Source organism: Heterodontus francisci, chromosome 31 (genome assembly GCF_036365525.1).
Source record: "Heterodontus francisci isolate sHetFra1 chromosome 31, sHetFra1.hap1, whole genome shotgun sequence".
Lineage (NCBI taxonomy): Eukaryota > Metazoa > Chordata > Chondrichthyes > Heterodontiformes > Heterodontidae > Heterodontus > Heterodontus francisci.
The window spans coordinates 46916138-46931280 of record NC_090401.1 but is presented as its reverse complement, the minus strand read 5'-3'; the positions used below and the strand labels follow the sequence as shown (position 1 = coordinate 46931280).

Genomic DNA, 15143 nt, shown 5'->3' with positions numbered 1-15143 from the left:
CTGCTTAAAGGGAAAGGCAACTGTCTCAGGTGGACACCCTTTGTCAGAACTCCGCAGATGCTGACGGACTGCCATATAGTTCCAGCACTCTCTTCATGTAACCATTCTCCGTGTGCAACATTAAACTGAGCATGGCAGTTGACTTTTCCAATGTGAGGGCATCACACCCTTTCCTTGTAGTACGAAACAAAGGTGTTACCTAGAAGGAATCACGGGATTGCAATCAGGATGAGGGTTTCCCCTTCCTAACCCAGGGATACTGAAGACAAACATAGCCCTCCTCTCCCACACCCTGCTGCCACCAACACCACCACCCCACCCTCCCCTGACCCCACTCTCACGGTCATCCAGGCTGAGATCAGCTAACTTAGCACAGCCTAGGGATGGTATCTGAGACTTTCGTGGTTTGTACTGATTATGTTAATCACTGCACTTATCTACTGAGGTACTGGATTTGGAGGCTTTTGTACTTCCTACCTCAATTTTTAGAAGGGAAGGATGAACAGTCTGGGGCTCGTGTCTCTAGATGGGTGACTTGATAAAGGGCTTTAAAATTCTGAAAGAGTTTGACAGGGTAGACATAAAAAATGTTTCCACTTGTGGGTGAATCCAAAACAAGGGGCCATAAATATAAAATTGTCACCAATAAATTTGGGGTGGCACAGTGGCGCAGTGGTTAGCACCGCAGCCTCACAGCTCCAGGGACCCGGGTTCGATTCCGGGTACTGCCTGTGTTGAGTTTGCAAGTTCTCCCTGCGTCTGCGTGGGTTTTCTCCGGGTGCTGCGGTTTCCTCCCACAAGCCAAAAGACTTGCAGGTTGATAGGTAAATTGGCCATTATAAATTGTCACTAGTATAGGTAGGTGGTAGGGAAATATAGGGACAGGTGGGGATGTTTGGTAGGAATATGGGATTAGTGTAGGATTAGTATAAATGGGTGGCTGATGTTCGGCACAGACTCGGTGGGCCGAAGGGCCTGTTTCAGTGCTGTATCTCTAATCTAATCTAATCTAAAATCCAGTATGATATTGAGGAGAAATTTCTTTACCCAGAGAGTGGTTAGAATGTAGAACTTACCACCACAGTTAAATAGCAAAGATGCATTTAAGGAGAAATCTGAGGGAGAAAGGAATAGAAGGATATGCTGATAGGGTTAGAGGAAATGGGCTGGGAGGAGGCTCATGTGAAGTATAAACAACAGCATTGGTCAGTCGGGCCGAATGGCCTGTTTCTGTTCTGCCGACTTGTTGCAACTTTCCAAAGTCTCAGTAGGAAAGGAATTAACTTTGTTTTAAAATAAACTAATCTTGCTAACATTAGTGCAAACGAGATGTAGTTCTCAAATTGTAACACAATCCAGCAGCCCACTCATCTAGGTTTTACAGTACTTCCAGTAACCTTTTGATTGGATATAACCAAGATGTTGGTGTAAGGGCAGGAGAATCCTTGGAGAGACACCTTACAGATCTCTCACCAATAAACACAGCTTTGTAACTGGTAAAACGTCAGGCAAAATACTGTCAATGCTGGAAATCTGAAATAAAAATACACAGCAGGTCACTCCTTACCTAACAGAAGTGTGGGTGGTTCAAGAAGGTGGCTCACCATCACTTTCTCAAGGGCAACTAAAGGATGGGCAGATCAGCAACGCTCAGATTCCGAGAATAAATTAAAACAAAGACCAGATAATAGCCATGGAGGGTGAAGCAAGGGTTAATGTTTCAGGTCGACAACCTTTCATCAGAACTGAAAGATGTTAGAAATTAACAGCTTTTGAACAAATACCAGAGGCAGGTAAAGAGGAGTGGGTTAATAACTAGTGGCTTACTGCACACTACTGTCAATTGTTTTTTATTCATTGTCAGGATGTGGAGGTCACTGGCATTTGTTGTCCATCCTTAGATACCATTGAGAAGGTGGTGGTGAGCCGGCTTCTTAAACCACTGCAGTCCATATCGTGTAGGTACACCCACAATGCGGTTAGGTAGGGAGTTCCAGGATTTTGATCTGATGATGAAGAAGGAACAGCCGAAATTTTTCCAAGTCAGGATGGTACGTGACTTGGTGTTGATGTTCCCGTGCACTTGCTGGTCTTGTAGATCCAGATGGTAGAGGTGGCATGTTTGGGAGGTGCTGCCGACGTAGAGTGCTTAACCTGACTCAGGCTCTGTCATTAGGACAGCCCTACCGTCTAAAGGGCTGATGTCCTCCTCAGGGCTCTCCAAGGCATTTTTAGAGCCAAAATTGCCACCAGCAGCAAGCACTCCTGCCATTGCACAGATAACCCTGTGGCTGGTTTTGCAGGGTAGGAGAGGGCGTGAGCAGTGATCACAGGCGGTGAACTTTGAACATTTCTGGCTTGCATTCACCTTTTCCCCTCCCATCCCCTTCCTCCTGAAACACTGGAAGGTTTGCGGCCTGAGACTTAAAAGTCACAATTGTGACTTTTGAGAAGCAGTGCATGGCCAAGCTTCATGTATGTGGCAGCGGCAGTATTGGAGCCAGCACTCTGAATGTTCCCCCACCATGTCAGCTAGGTAAATACAGACTCTCATCCAAACTCGCAGAATGTCCTGTTTATCCATCGCCCCTACGCTCACTAACCTACATTGACTCCCAGTCCAGCAATGTCTCGATTTTAAAATTATCATCCTAATTTTCAAATTCCTTCATGGCCACAGCCCTCCCTACCTCTGTAACCCTGACCCAGCTCTATAACCCTCCGAGATCTCGACGCTCTTCCAATTTGGGCCTCTACCACATGTCCCAAGGTGTTTCACAGGAGCGGTAGCTGTCAAAATTTGACACTGAGCCACATAAGCAGATGTTAGGGCAGGTGACCAAAAGCTTAGTCAAAGGGGTAGGTTTTAAACAGTGTCTAAAAGGAGGATAGAGAGGCAGAGGGGTTTAAGGAGGAAATTCAAGAGTTTAGGGTCCAGGCAGCTGAAGGCACGGCCACTAATGGTGGAGTGATTAAAATCAGAAATGCACAAGACGTCAGAACTGGAGGAGCACAGAAATCTCAGAGAGTTGTAGGTTAATATGACCAATTAAAATCTGTGTTACTGAGAGGGGAAGGTCTGAAACCAAAAAGAAAAAGCTTAAAGTTACTTTGATTCTTTTTAACCCCGCTCCATGTTATTTTTCTCCCATCACAAATTGAGTCTCTAATTGAAAGTCTCCAGATTAAATAAAACATGCATTACACACAACTGAACAACACAGAGTTGCAAGTCCCCTGACTGAATCCCCTGTCTGCAGAAGCTAGCTGATACAGGAACATAGGAACCAGTTGAATAAAAAAGACCCAAGTCCATCTAGTTCACTTTCTACCATCCTGGTGGTCGCCTGATACCACGTAATGGAGTCGTTGATTAATCTTAGCAATCAATATCTATCAATTAGACTACAACAGACCCAGACATGAGATGACAAAAACCCTCAGTGGTGGAGAGCTTTGGGAATCAATGTTCGAAAGTCTCCTGTTCCTCTCAAACGTGCTTGGATGCCAGAACAGCATCTGGTAGAAGTGCTTCCACTGGGCTCAGCACCAATGGGTTAGGGAGTGGTCAAAAAATACAAACAATGAGACAAGTTTCCTGCTGCTGATTGCTGTCTACTGAAAAGTGTGGCCGTCAGTTTTGATGGACCACACAGTCGAATAGCTGGCCAGTGCTCACCACCTAGGCCCACACATGATGAACAGTCAGTTGCATGAGGCACCTGATGGATTCTGGTAGCCATGAATCCCTGTAGGTGTATACAAAATTATGAGGGGCATTGATAGGTTAGATAGGAAGAAACATTTTCCCTTAGCGGAGGGGTCAATAATCAGGGGGCATAGATTTAAGGTAAAAGGTAGGAGGTTTAGAGGGGATTTGAGGAAAACATTTTTCACCCAGAGGGTGGTTGGAATCTGGAACGCACTGCCTGAAGAGGTGGTAGAGGCAGGAACCATCACAACATTTAAGTAGCATTTAGATGAGCACTTGAAATGCCGTAGCATACAAGGCTATTGGCCAAGTGCTGGAAAATGGGATTAGAATAGTTAGGTGCTTGATAGCCGGCACAGACACGATGGGCCGAAGGGCCTGTTTCTGTGCTGTATAACTCTATGACGGCTTCTCAAAGAGCAGAGGGACAGAAACTAAGCAGTGAATGTTCAGCCGTAGATCAGTGGGTAGCGCTTCTGAGTCATAAAGTTCTTGCTTCCTGCCCCACTCTAGAGACTTGAGCACATAAGCCAAGCTGGCACTCCCCAGTGCAGTCCTAAGGGAGTGCGGCACTATCAGAGGTGTCGTCTTTTGGATAAGACATTATACCGCGACCTGTCTGCCCCTTCAGATGGACGTAAAAGATTCCACAGCACTACCTTAAAGAAAAGCAGGAGAATTCTCCCCAGTTCTACCCTGACCAATATTTATACCTTAACCAACCACTAAAACAGGTTATCTGGTCATTATCAAACTGCTGCTTGTGGGAGCTTGCTGACCACAAGTTGACCACTGCACTTCTTACATTGCAAGAGTGACTACAAACAGTACTTCTTGGAACATCCTGCTATATACATGCAAGATTTCCTTTTCCATCCAGCTGGAACAATCAGGAGGGAACAAGTTCTAAAGTGAGGAAGTTCCCTGTAAGATTCAACAAAGCAGGATCCTGTCTAAATTACAATTACACAATTACATACTTATTGAACTTTTGTTGTTAGTTTTACCCTAATGTCTGAGAAGGCTGTGGGCCAGCAAAGTAAAGTTAAACAGTAGCTGATGGCAGGAACCGGATTCATTTATTGTTGGTACACCCAGACATATGGTAAAGCATTTAGCCTGTTTAACACAACAGCTATGCAACATGCAAGACATCATAAAGGAACAGTCACCTGAAAAGCAGATTTTACACAGAGTGAGCTAGTTAAGTCAACACACTTGTAATTAACTGCAAGTAGTCTCACATTCAAACCCCACATTAAGCTCAAATTATTGGTAATTTGTAATGAAAAGACACACTGACCTCCACAAAGCAGACTGTGACCATCATTGGGAATTTCCAGTAGAAAACATCCTCTCGATGCCTCCTCTCTGGTCAACATTGTGTTAAAGGCACTCCTGCAGCATGCACTCCAGAGACAAGTACTGCTATGAACTAACTACACACTGTATCACTGCAGAATTAGGACTGAACCACCAGTTTCACCCTTCCTTCCCCGCCTACCACCCTCCCCAACAGGAATGCTCCACTTACTACTTCTTCAGAGGGGTGGCTAGGAATAAGATGCCAAAGGGAAACAGTGACTTGAAGCTCTGCCATTTTTGCAACCAGTGGGTGCCTCCACAGGGCATTAGAGTTGCCAACCCTCCAGGACTGTCCTGGAGTCGCCCGGAATTAAAAGTTAATCTCCAGGACATTGCTGCAAGCAAACCCCAGGGAGAAAACTCAGAGGAGTGTTAATAAATTGTATATTTTAATTCTCTTTTTGTTTATTAGCCATAAAGAATTATCCAATCCGCAACAAAGAGTCTGTTGAGTTTTTAATTAGTCATGGGAAGGCAGAACTCCATGAGGATGGACATGTCAGGAGACCAATGGTGGAAACGTAGAGCTGAGGTAATGTGATGAAGCCTCCAAGAATATTTTGAAGAGCCATGGAGCTCCCCAGTGTCCTGGGGTCAATATTTATCCCTCAACGAACATCACTAATACAGATAATCTGATCATTATCACATTGCAGTTTGTGGGAGCTTGCTGTGTGCAAATTGGCTTCCACATTTCCTACAACAGTGACTGTACTTCAAAAAAGTACTTAATTGGCTGTAAAGCACTTTGGGACATCCAGAGGTCATGAAAGGCACAACAGAAATGCAAGTATTGTCTTTTAAGGAGCAGTGCTGTAATATGGATACAAGTGCAAGAGAAAGATACTCAACTCTTGGTTTGTCTTCAGCGTGTGGGTTGCACTCCTCCTATTGGTGGAAGCTGGTAAGACATCTATGAATTTCTGCAGATGGAGGAATATGACACGCTGGCTATTGTAAAGTGAGATTTGGGCAGTTAGCATAAATTCTCATTTAAATGATGTGCTGATGTTTTCAGTGCTGCCAGATGCTGACATAGGATTGCTGTGAGATATGGGGGACACGATTTCAATCACCTCACATGAACATCTATTCAATCACTGGTTAGGCCTCAATTGTGCCCAATTCTGGGTGCCATGCTATTGAAATGATCTTAAGATGGTGGAATTGGGTGAAGAGGAGAATAAGTAGAATGGTAGCAGGAATTCAGTTACGTACAGAGTTTAGAGAAGGTGGGATTAACCTTCTTAAAGCAGAGAAGAAGAAAGGGAGAATTAATAGAGGCTTTCAAAATCATGACTGGATTTAGATACCGTAAATATGGAGAAACTGTTTCCACTGGTAGGAGCCATGGTAACCAGAGGACACATATTTAAGGTAATTGGCAAAAAAAAAGAGTGGAGATGAAGAGAAATTGTTTATTACAATTCTCTCAGATCTTTGTACTTTTCCAATTCTGACCTCTGATTTTTATCATGCCACCATTGGAAGCCATGGCTTCAGCTGCCTAGGCCCTAATTTCTGGGATACCCACCGTAAAACTCTACCTCTATCTAACTCTCTCTCCTCCTTTAAGATGCCCCTTAAAACCTACCTCTTTGACCACTCGTCTAACCTCTCTTGACATGGTTTGGTGTCAAACTTTGATGACGCTCCTGTGAAGTGCCTTGGGTCGTTTTATAATGTTAAAGGTGCTATTATAAATGTAAGCTGTTGTTGTGATTTAGAATTTCAAAAGGGAATCGGATAAATACTTGAAAAGGAGAAACATCTGCAGAGCTATGAGGATAGAGCAGGGGGAGTGGGACTAATTGGATAGCTCTTTCAGACAGCCAGCCCAGGCACGATGGGTTGAATGGCCTCCTTCTGTGCTGTATGATTTTATGGGGTAAATTGAGTGACAACAGGAATTCAGACTCTGGATCAGTGTGGCTAGTTTACTGCAAGGAACACTGGGCACGTTGTATTTTAGACCCTAACTGCTCAGTCTGCCCTCTAGGCCAGGAAACACATACACTGTGCCTTCTCTCCACATCATGGTCAATCCAGAGCCAGTCTGACAGAGCCTAAAGGTGACCTGACACCAACTGCACTTTGCAAGATGTGAACTGGGGCAAAATAAAAAAGTAATAAGAAAGAAGACAGAAATACCTGCGTTTACTTAGTGCCTTTCACAACCTCAGGATGTCCCAAAGTGCTTTACAACCAAGGAAATACTTTTGAAGTGTAGTCACTGTTGTAATGTAGGAAACACGGCAGCCAATTTGTGCACAGCAAGCTCCCACAAACAGCAATGTGATAGTGACCAGATCATTTATTTTAGTGATGTTGGTTGAGGGATAAATATTGGCTCAAGACACTAGGGAGACCTCCCCTGTGCTTCTTCAAAATAATGCCATGGGATTATCTGAGAGGGCAGATAGGCTCTGTACAATGTCAACAAAATCGGTGCTAGTATGTCTCCCACGGCATTGCTCATGGGTAGTGTGGGATTTGTAACATGGTTGCAATGTTTAGTTTAAGGCCACCACTCACATACTGCCTTTGGGGAAGCCACACAACTAGGATCACACTCAGGTCAATTAGAGGCTAATTACTGATGGAAGTTGCTGTAGATTGGCAAATGCTCGTAAATCCCAGGCTCCAGGCCTGATGGAAAGGCTAGGTTCCCAAGGTCATAATAAAACCATCAGGAAATGATGGGCTGTCATTTTTTTTTTTAATTCTTATTATTCTTTCAACACTTTACAATGTGACCTCTGCAAGATGGTGGATATTCATTAAGCATGAAACTTTAATCCAGAAACAGGTTAGATAGATTGATAAAGGATGAGGCTAATGGAATTAGCTTTATCTTTATAAAAAATGAAAGGGACAACAACAGAATAAGACAACGAAAGCTACATTTGCTAAACTCAAGGAATGGAAACTGTGGGGCAGGGTTGGGGGGTGTTGGTGGAGAAATCCTTTGTAAACATCCCTTCCAGTTGTGCCTGAATTTATCTTTGTTTTAACATGGGCTTTTCTACTACCATTCTCTCTCTCACTCTATTCTCTGTCCTCACTTGTACTGGTTCAGCATTGCTTTCACATCTGCTCCACATTACATGCTTAATAGGCCTGAAAATTGTTGTTCATCACTGGAGGATGGAACTCACATTTCAGCTTGGAATGGTCAATTTCATGTTTCATCCTTTGGCGGACTCCCTGGGCATCCACACTTTAATTGTCAGACACAATGCTACTGTTCAGCTGGTCAGATTTCACAACTCGTGGTCCCCAGTATAATGTGCCTATTCATTGTGTCAGTGCAATGTTTGTTTTGAGTCAAACCTTGTCAGAGAGTCAGAAACTAGACCCCAGCAGATCCATGTGTTGGCATCAGCCAGCTGCCATTGACAAGTATCAACAACTTGCATTTAGATAGTGCCTTTAACACAGTAAAAATATCCCAAGGCATTTCACAGGATGGTTATCAAACAAAAATTGACACCAAGCCCCCACATACTTAGGACAGGCAACCAAAAGCTTGGTCCAACAGGTAGTTTTAAGGAGTGACTTAAAGATTGAGAAAGAGGCAAAGAGATTTGGGGAGGGAATTCCAGAGCTTCGGACCTAGGCACTGAAGGCATGGCTGTCAATGGTGGAGGGATGGAAATTGGGGATGCACAAGAGGCCAGAAGTGGAGGAGATATGAGAGTGGGGAGCTTGTGCAAGGAAAAATGAGAACAATGTGATGTTGAGGTCACAACAATGTTCCTTTAACATTATATTTTGTGGTCTAAAAATTTCTTCGATTCAGAGATGATAAAGCCTGAGCTGTAGATGGGGCACTAGCAATATTGTGTCTTTCTTCTCCAGACCACTTAAATATTTTGCCTCCTGCAAGTGGGGGGACAGTACCATGGGAATTAACATCCTCCAGTACTTTCCTCAAGTGTGAGCCCGGGCAGTGAGTTTTGGCAGACCATTCGATTGTAGTAGGCTTCATACTTAAGTCCAATTCTGTCCTCACTTGATGTCCACGCACATATTCCTGGGGATTGAGGGACAAATAGTGGCCAGGACATCAGGGAGAACTCCCTCAAATAGTGCCGTGGGATCTTTTCTGTCTATCCGAAAGTTGGCACCTCCGACAGTGCAGTCTGTTGTCCTGCTCTCCATACACAAAGTAATAGATTTCAGCAGCTTTTAGATTTGGTACTTGTTTTGATTGATGGGCAGGAGAGATCTGTATGTGAGCCAGATCTTGGTGTTTACATTGTTAAAGTCAACTTCTTATTGCCACCATAGACACATGCAGATCAATCATTTTCTATTACACATTGTTTAAGTGGCCCCCTTGTCCTCAGCATCCTGTGTTCATTTTGGAACTTGTCCTGGTAGAGCAAGTATTACTTGAGGCTTGTTGGAAGCACCCTACTGTGCAACCAGGAGAACAATCAACTCCCTCTGCATTTAATGAGCATTCACAATAAACTGTTTGTTTGCTGGACATAAATTTGTAACAGGGAGACAGTGAAAACAGGCCAGTGAGAAATAGCTGGGAGGCTACAAGGAGCACTGGGTAGGACATAATAATGAAGTAAGATCCCAGCCATAAATGCCTCATCAGAATCACTTCTCTTCTGGTCAAAGTCCCTGTTATAAGTGCTATGAATAAAACATGTTACAGCCAATAGTGTAAATGATTTGTCTAGCTCCACTTGTGAGGCCGAACCCTAAGTCGAACAAGGATGCATCATTCTTTAAAGATGCAGATTCTCAAGGGAATTGCAAGGACTAAGGTACTAACTGTTCACACCTGGGAGCTGGGTCTGAATGAAGCCCAGAGTACAATCTCTGTTTAGTGATTGCAGAGACCTAATTGGACAAGTTTTGAACAATTTCATTCTAGCGTGTCCATACAGAGTACAAAACTGCCTCCTTGTTCAATGACATCCTATTAATCTCAATGAGGGAGGCCATAAGGTGTTCGGTATATAGGAAATGGAAAAAAAAAAATTTTCCAGGCCCTTTTTATTTTCTCGAGGGGGCCTTTATTCCCCAGGCCCCCTTTAATGTGTATTTCATCAATAAGTTTATTAAAACAGGCACATAAAACTAAAATTAAAATGCCGTTCTCCTCACCAATGATGCACTCCAGCCCCTGCAGTGCCCATCAGTTGTGGAAGGCCTCGAGTGAAGCGGCGACATAGCATGCTCCCTCTCTAGGGACACCCAGACACAAACATAACCTTGGAAGAAGGGTAGGCAATCAGGGCGGACAGACCCCTCCTCCTCCGCCCCCCCCCACATACTGATGGCCCACTGCCTGGACCTGTGAATTGCTACCTTGGCCAGGCCTAGGAGCAGACCAACGAGGAGATCCCCCACCTGGCTCGCCCCCTACCCCACCCCCTTGCTTCCACACCGGGTGCCCAAAGATCAGGACCATGGGGCTGAAGTGCAACCAAAACTGGAGGAGCAGCCCCCTTAAATTTTCAAACAGGGGCAGCAATCATTGATTATGGTTGGTACTGAGGTATATTGACAGAGCATCTGTCTTGATGCAAACACTGACTGTCTGAAATGGAAAGTATTCCATTCCCCAACATTAACCTGTTAAGAGCAAAATTCAATGTGGGAATTGAGAAACAAAGCTTTTCAAAAAAAAACTGTATTGTGTTATGAAATTCAAGCAATTTCCAAAAATTACTGTGTTCTTGTAAAGGAAGAAAACTAAAAAAAAAAAAATCTGAATTTTGTCTGATAAATTTCTGATGCTGTAAATCTCAAAAGAATTATAGGTTGTTTCTGCAAGTGAACTTTCCACTTCTCTGATTCCTGGCCATCTGTTGATAGACCTCTTCACCTATAACAGGATCCAGACCCTGCAGGGACCTGAGACTAAGCTGATTGATACGATCTGTACTTCAGTCCAACCCTCGAGACATTTCCTGTGTCAAAGGGGTCTGTGTCATATTGATGGGGTGAACCAGTTGAGGGTCAACAGACAGGAAAGATTTATGACCTGAATTAAGGAAAAAGGTTATATATGGCCCTATCCTGAGAGGAACTGACCTGTTTTCAATGAGTGGGACAGGTCATTTATTAATAAAAGTTGGTGCAGATCCTTTGGCTACAGTCAACTTGGTCTCCTTGCGAATTTGGGTTTACATCCCTTCTGCAGGTTTTTCTATAATGAGAATAATTCTTTTTTTTTTAATTGTTAATTCTTTCTTTGGCTGTTCGGTGTCAGCTGTGGATCAATGGGTATCACTCTTGCCTCTGAGTCAGAAGGTTGTGGGTTTAAGTCACACTCTAGAGATTTGAACGTCAAAAAATTGCATTTCTATAGCACGCTTCATGACTTCCTGACATCCTACAGCCAATGAAATACTTTCAAAGTGTAGTCACTGCTGTAATGTAGGAAACACAGCAGTTCGGTTGTACACAACAACAACTTGTATTTATATAGCGCCTTCAACATAATAAAACATCCCAAGGTGCTTTACAGGAGTATTAAATAAAACAAATGACCAAATTGGGGTGGCGCAGTGGTTAGCACCGCAGCCTCACAGCTCCAGTGACCAGGGTTCGATTCTGGGTACTACCTGCGCAGAGTTTGCAAGTTCTCCCTGTGACCCGTGTGGATTTCTGCCCGGTGCTCCAGTTTCCTCCCACAGCCAAAGACTTGCAGGTTGATAGGTAAATTGGCCATTGTAAATTGCTCCTAGTGTAGGTAGATGGTGGGGATGTGGTAGGGAATATGGGATTAATGTAGGATTAGTATAAATGGGTGGTTGCTGGTGGGCACAGACTCGGTGGGTCAAAGGGCCTGTTTCAGTGCTGTATCTCTCGATGACCAAAAGCTTGTTCAAAGAGGTAGGTTTTAAGGAGTGTCTTAAAGGAGGAGAGTGAGGCAGAGAGGTTTAGGGAGGGTATTCCAGAGCTCAGGGCTGAGGCAACTGAAGGCGCAACCCTAATGGTGGAGTGATTAAAATCAGGGATGCACGTGAGGCCAGAATTAGAGGAACACAGATATCTTGGAGGGTTGTGGGGCTGGAGGAGATTACAGAAATAGGGAGGGGTGAGGCCATGGAGGGATTTGCAAGCTCCCACAAACAGCACGATGCTAATGACTAAATAATCTGTTTTGGTGAGGAATAAATATTGGCCCCAGGACACTGGGGAGAACTCCACCTTCTTTTCTTCAAGATAGTGCATAAGATCTTTTCTATCCACCTGAGAGAGCAGGTGGGGCCTCGGTTTAATGTCTGTTCCGAAAGACAGCACCTCCACCTGTGCAGCCCTCTCTCAGGACTGCACCGGGAGTGTCAGCCTAGATTAGGGCGGCACAGTGGCGCAGTGGTTAGCACCACAGCCTCACAGCTCCAGGGACCCGGGTTCGATTCTGGGTACTGCCTGTGTGGAGTTTGCAAGTTCTCCCTGTGTCTGCGTGGGTTTTCTCCGGGTGCTCCGGTTTCCTCCCACAAGCCAAAAGACTTGCAGGTTGGTAGGTAAATTGGCCATTATAAATTGTCACTAGTATAGGTAGGTGGTAGGGAAATACAGGGACAGGTGGGGATGTTTGGTAGGAATATGGGATTAATGTAGGATTAGTATAAATGGGTGGTTGATGGTCGGCACAGACTCGGTGGGCCTGTTTCAGTGCTGTATCTCTAATCTAATCTAAAATCTAATTATGGGCTCAGGACTGTGGAGTGGAATAAAGAATTTTTCTGTCTTCTATTTTCAGTCTGATGAAAGATGTGAACCTTGGATTTTGACCTCTCCTTTCACCTTTACAGATGTTGAGAGACCAGCTCATTTCCAGCATTCATTTTTTTCCCCCTTTATATCGCTAGGCTTTTTTCACCCAGTTGAAGCTTTACTCTAGATGAACAGCATTAACATGGGCAGATTGCAGAGATGTATAACCCAGCATGGACGAGATTGTACCTGGCTCTGGTTACGGCTCAGCAGTCACTATAATGGATTTGCCAGAGAGTATCCATTACCCTCAGGATGATGCCTGAAACCTGAATACGTTACACAGCTGTAGAATTCCTGCTTCCTGTTATGTGTGGAAATGTGAAAGGATTTGCGATAAATCTCGCAGTGAACACTGAGGCACTTCAGGACCAGGTCTAAATTTGACAGCCAAATTTGGAAAAGCCACACTTTGTTTGAACTTCTGCAATGTACAGTTGAGAATTTAAAGATTTCTATTGGCACATTTGCACACCCACTGACGCCCTGAACCTTAGCAGATCACAGTTATGCTGCTGCCAATCTTAAAATGATTTTGTCTGTCAGTTTTGCCCAATGGGTGTGACTATTGACTCCAGCCAGGAGGTGTGGGTTCAAGCTACACTCCAGGACAGGCAATCGAGTGACGTGGCGACAGAATATTACATTGCCGGAACTGCCGTCCTTCTGATGAGATGGATGTTGAAGATTCACTTGAAAAGACAGGTGGCAGATTAGTTTAATGTCTTGGTGTCAATTGTGTCTCAGTGGACAAAACTCTTGCCTCTGAGTCAGAAGATCATGGGTTAAATTCCCTCTCTAGAAACTTTCTGTGTGGGCTTCTGAACCCCGCCATCAGGCTCAAATGGAGGTCAGAAGCCATACCGTGGGCTAAATTTTACAGACCCCCGATATTGGGGGTGGTGGTGGGGGGGGGGGGTGGAGGCCAGAAAATGCCTCCAGCAGAGGGCCATCATACACCCCAACACCAGGAGGGCCCGGCCCAATATTGCCGCTGCTGGCGGCGAGGCCTTGTGGCGGCGCCCATCCCCGCTGCTTGGCGACGGGACCACCATTTAAATATTTAAATTAATTAAAATCAACGTCATAGAGTCATACAGCAGCACAGCACAGAAACAGGCCCTTCAGCCCGTCGTGTCCGTGCCGGCCATCAAGCACCTAATGAATTAATGACATTTGCATTCCTGCCATTTGTCCTGGTGCGATCTTCGTGCTGCTGGTCAGCACTCCAGCGCCTTCAGATCCCCGTCTGGGGAACTGAGGCAGAACACTGGTGGGGAGGGTGGAGGAGGTAAGTTTCTCAGAGCTGGAGAGGGGGAGCGGCGTCAAAGTAATATCATTGGTGTAGGGGATGGTGGGAAGGGTTGTAGTTTAAAGCTTATGCACTTTGGGGGGGAAGGTTAGGTGGACAAGGTAAGTGTTTTGGGGGGAGAGGGCAAGGAGTTAATTCTATGGTTATTTGGGGGGGGGGGGTGGGAGAGGGGCAAAATAAATGTTTCTAATTTTTTAATTCAATATCTCTAAATTTTTGAATTCAACAGTATGACTCAAAGCTCTTTAAAAACAGCCTCAGCGCCTGCGCCAGGCAGCTGATGCCATTGCCAGGGACGGACAGCCCGCCTCCTCCACGTCATCAGGGAGGGCGGCCCGCCCCAACTATTTAAATGAGCCACCGCCATTGTATTCATAAATTTCAGCCCCACGTAAGGAACAGTCATTCAATGTGATTTTTCCCAGAGCAGCCAATTTATGGCAGAGGATGGGCTTGCTGTCCAATTAAGGATGGCAGGTGGGCTCTCAAAGCTGGAGGGCCAATCAGAGGCCTTCCAGCTTGAAAGCAGCAGCAGGATGCAATGTAAAGTAAGTGAGGGAGAGAAGTTTAAATAAAGGTTGGCTTTTGCAGCCAGGCCACCACTTGTGGAAGGTGGTGATGAGGAACCCCTCTACAGGCAGTCTGCAGCTGCTGCTGTACCCAGGCAATAGGGAGGGCCTCGAAGCCTGCCTGGAGCACTGACCTGCCCCCCACCCCGGTTCTTTTTTTAAATTCAGGACAGATTGGGGATTGATTCCCATCTTGCACACTCCATCAACTTGAGCTCATCCAAAACTTTCTGCCCATAGCTCCATAACTCGCACCAAGTCCCAGTCACCCATAACCCCTGTGCTCGCAATCTGATGGTGTTCAAATCCTTCCATGGTCTGGCCTTTCCCTATCTCTAACCTCCAGCTCTACAAACCTCTAGGATCTCTGTGCTCCTCCAATTCTGTCCTCTTGCTCATCCATGATCTTAATCACTGCACCATTGGCAGT

At 45.0% G+C, this 15143-nt stretch overlaps 1 protein-coding gene across 1 annotated transcript in view; it reads right to left on the bottom strand.

The window, feature by feature from the left end:
• The window catches only part of fam110d (family with sequence similarity 110 member D), a 44448-nt gene extending 39312 nt beyond the window's left edge, over window positions 1–5136 (bottom strand). The window contains exon 1 of the mRNA XM_068010978.1: window positions 5016–5136. The gene's annotated coding sequence lies outside the window, so the exon portion shown is untranslated. The remainder of the gene's footprint in view (window positions 1–5015) is intronic.
• Window positions 5137–15143: the final 10007 nt, after the last annotated feature.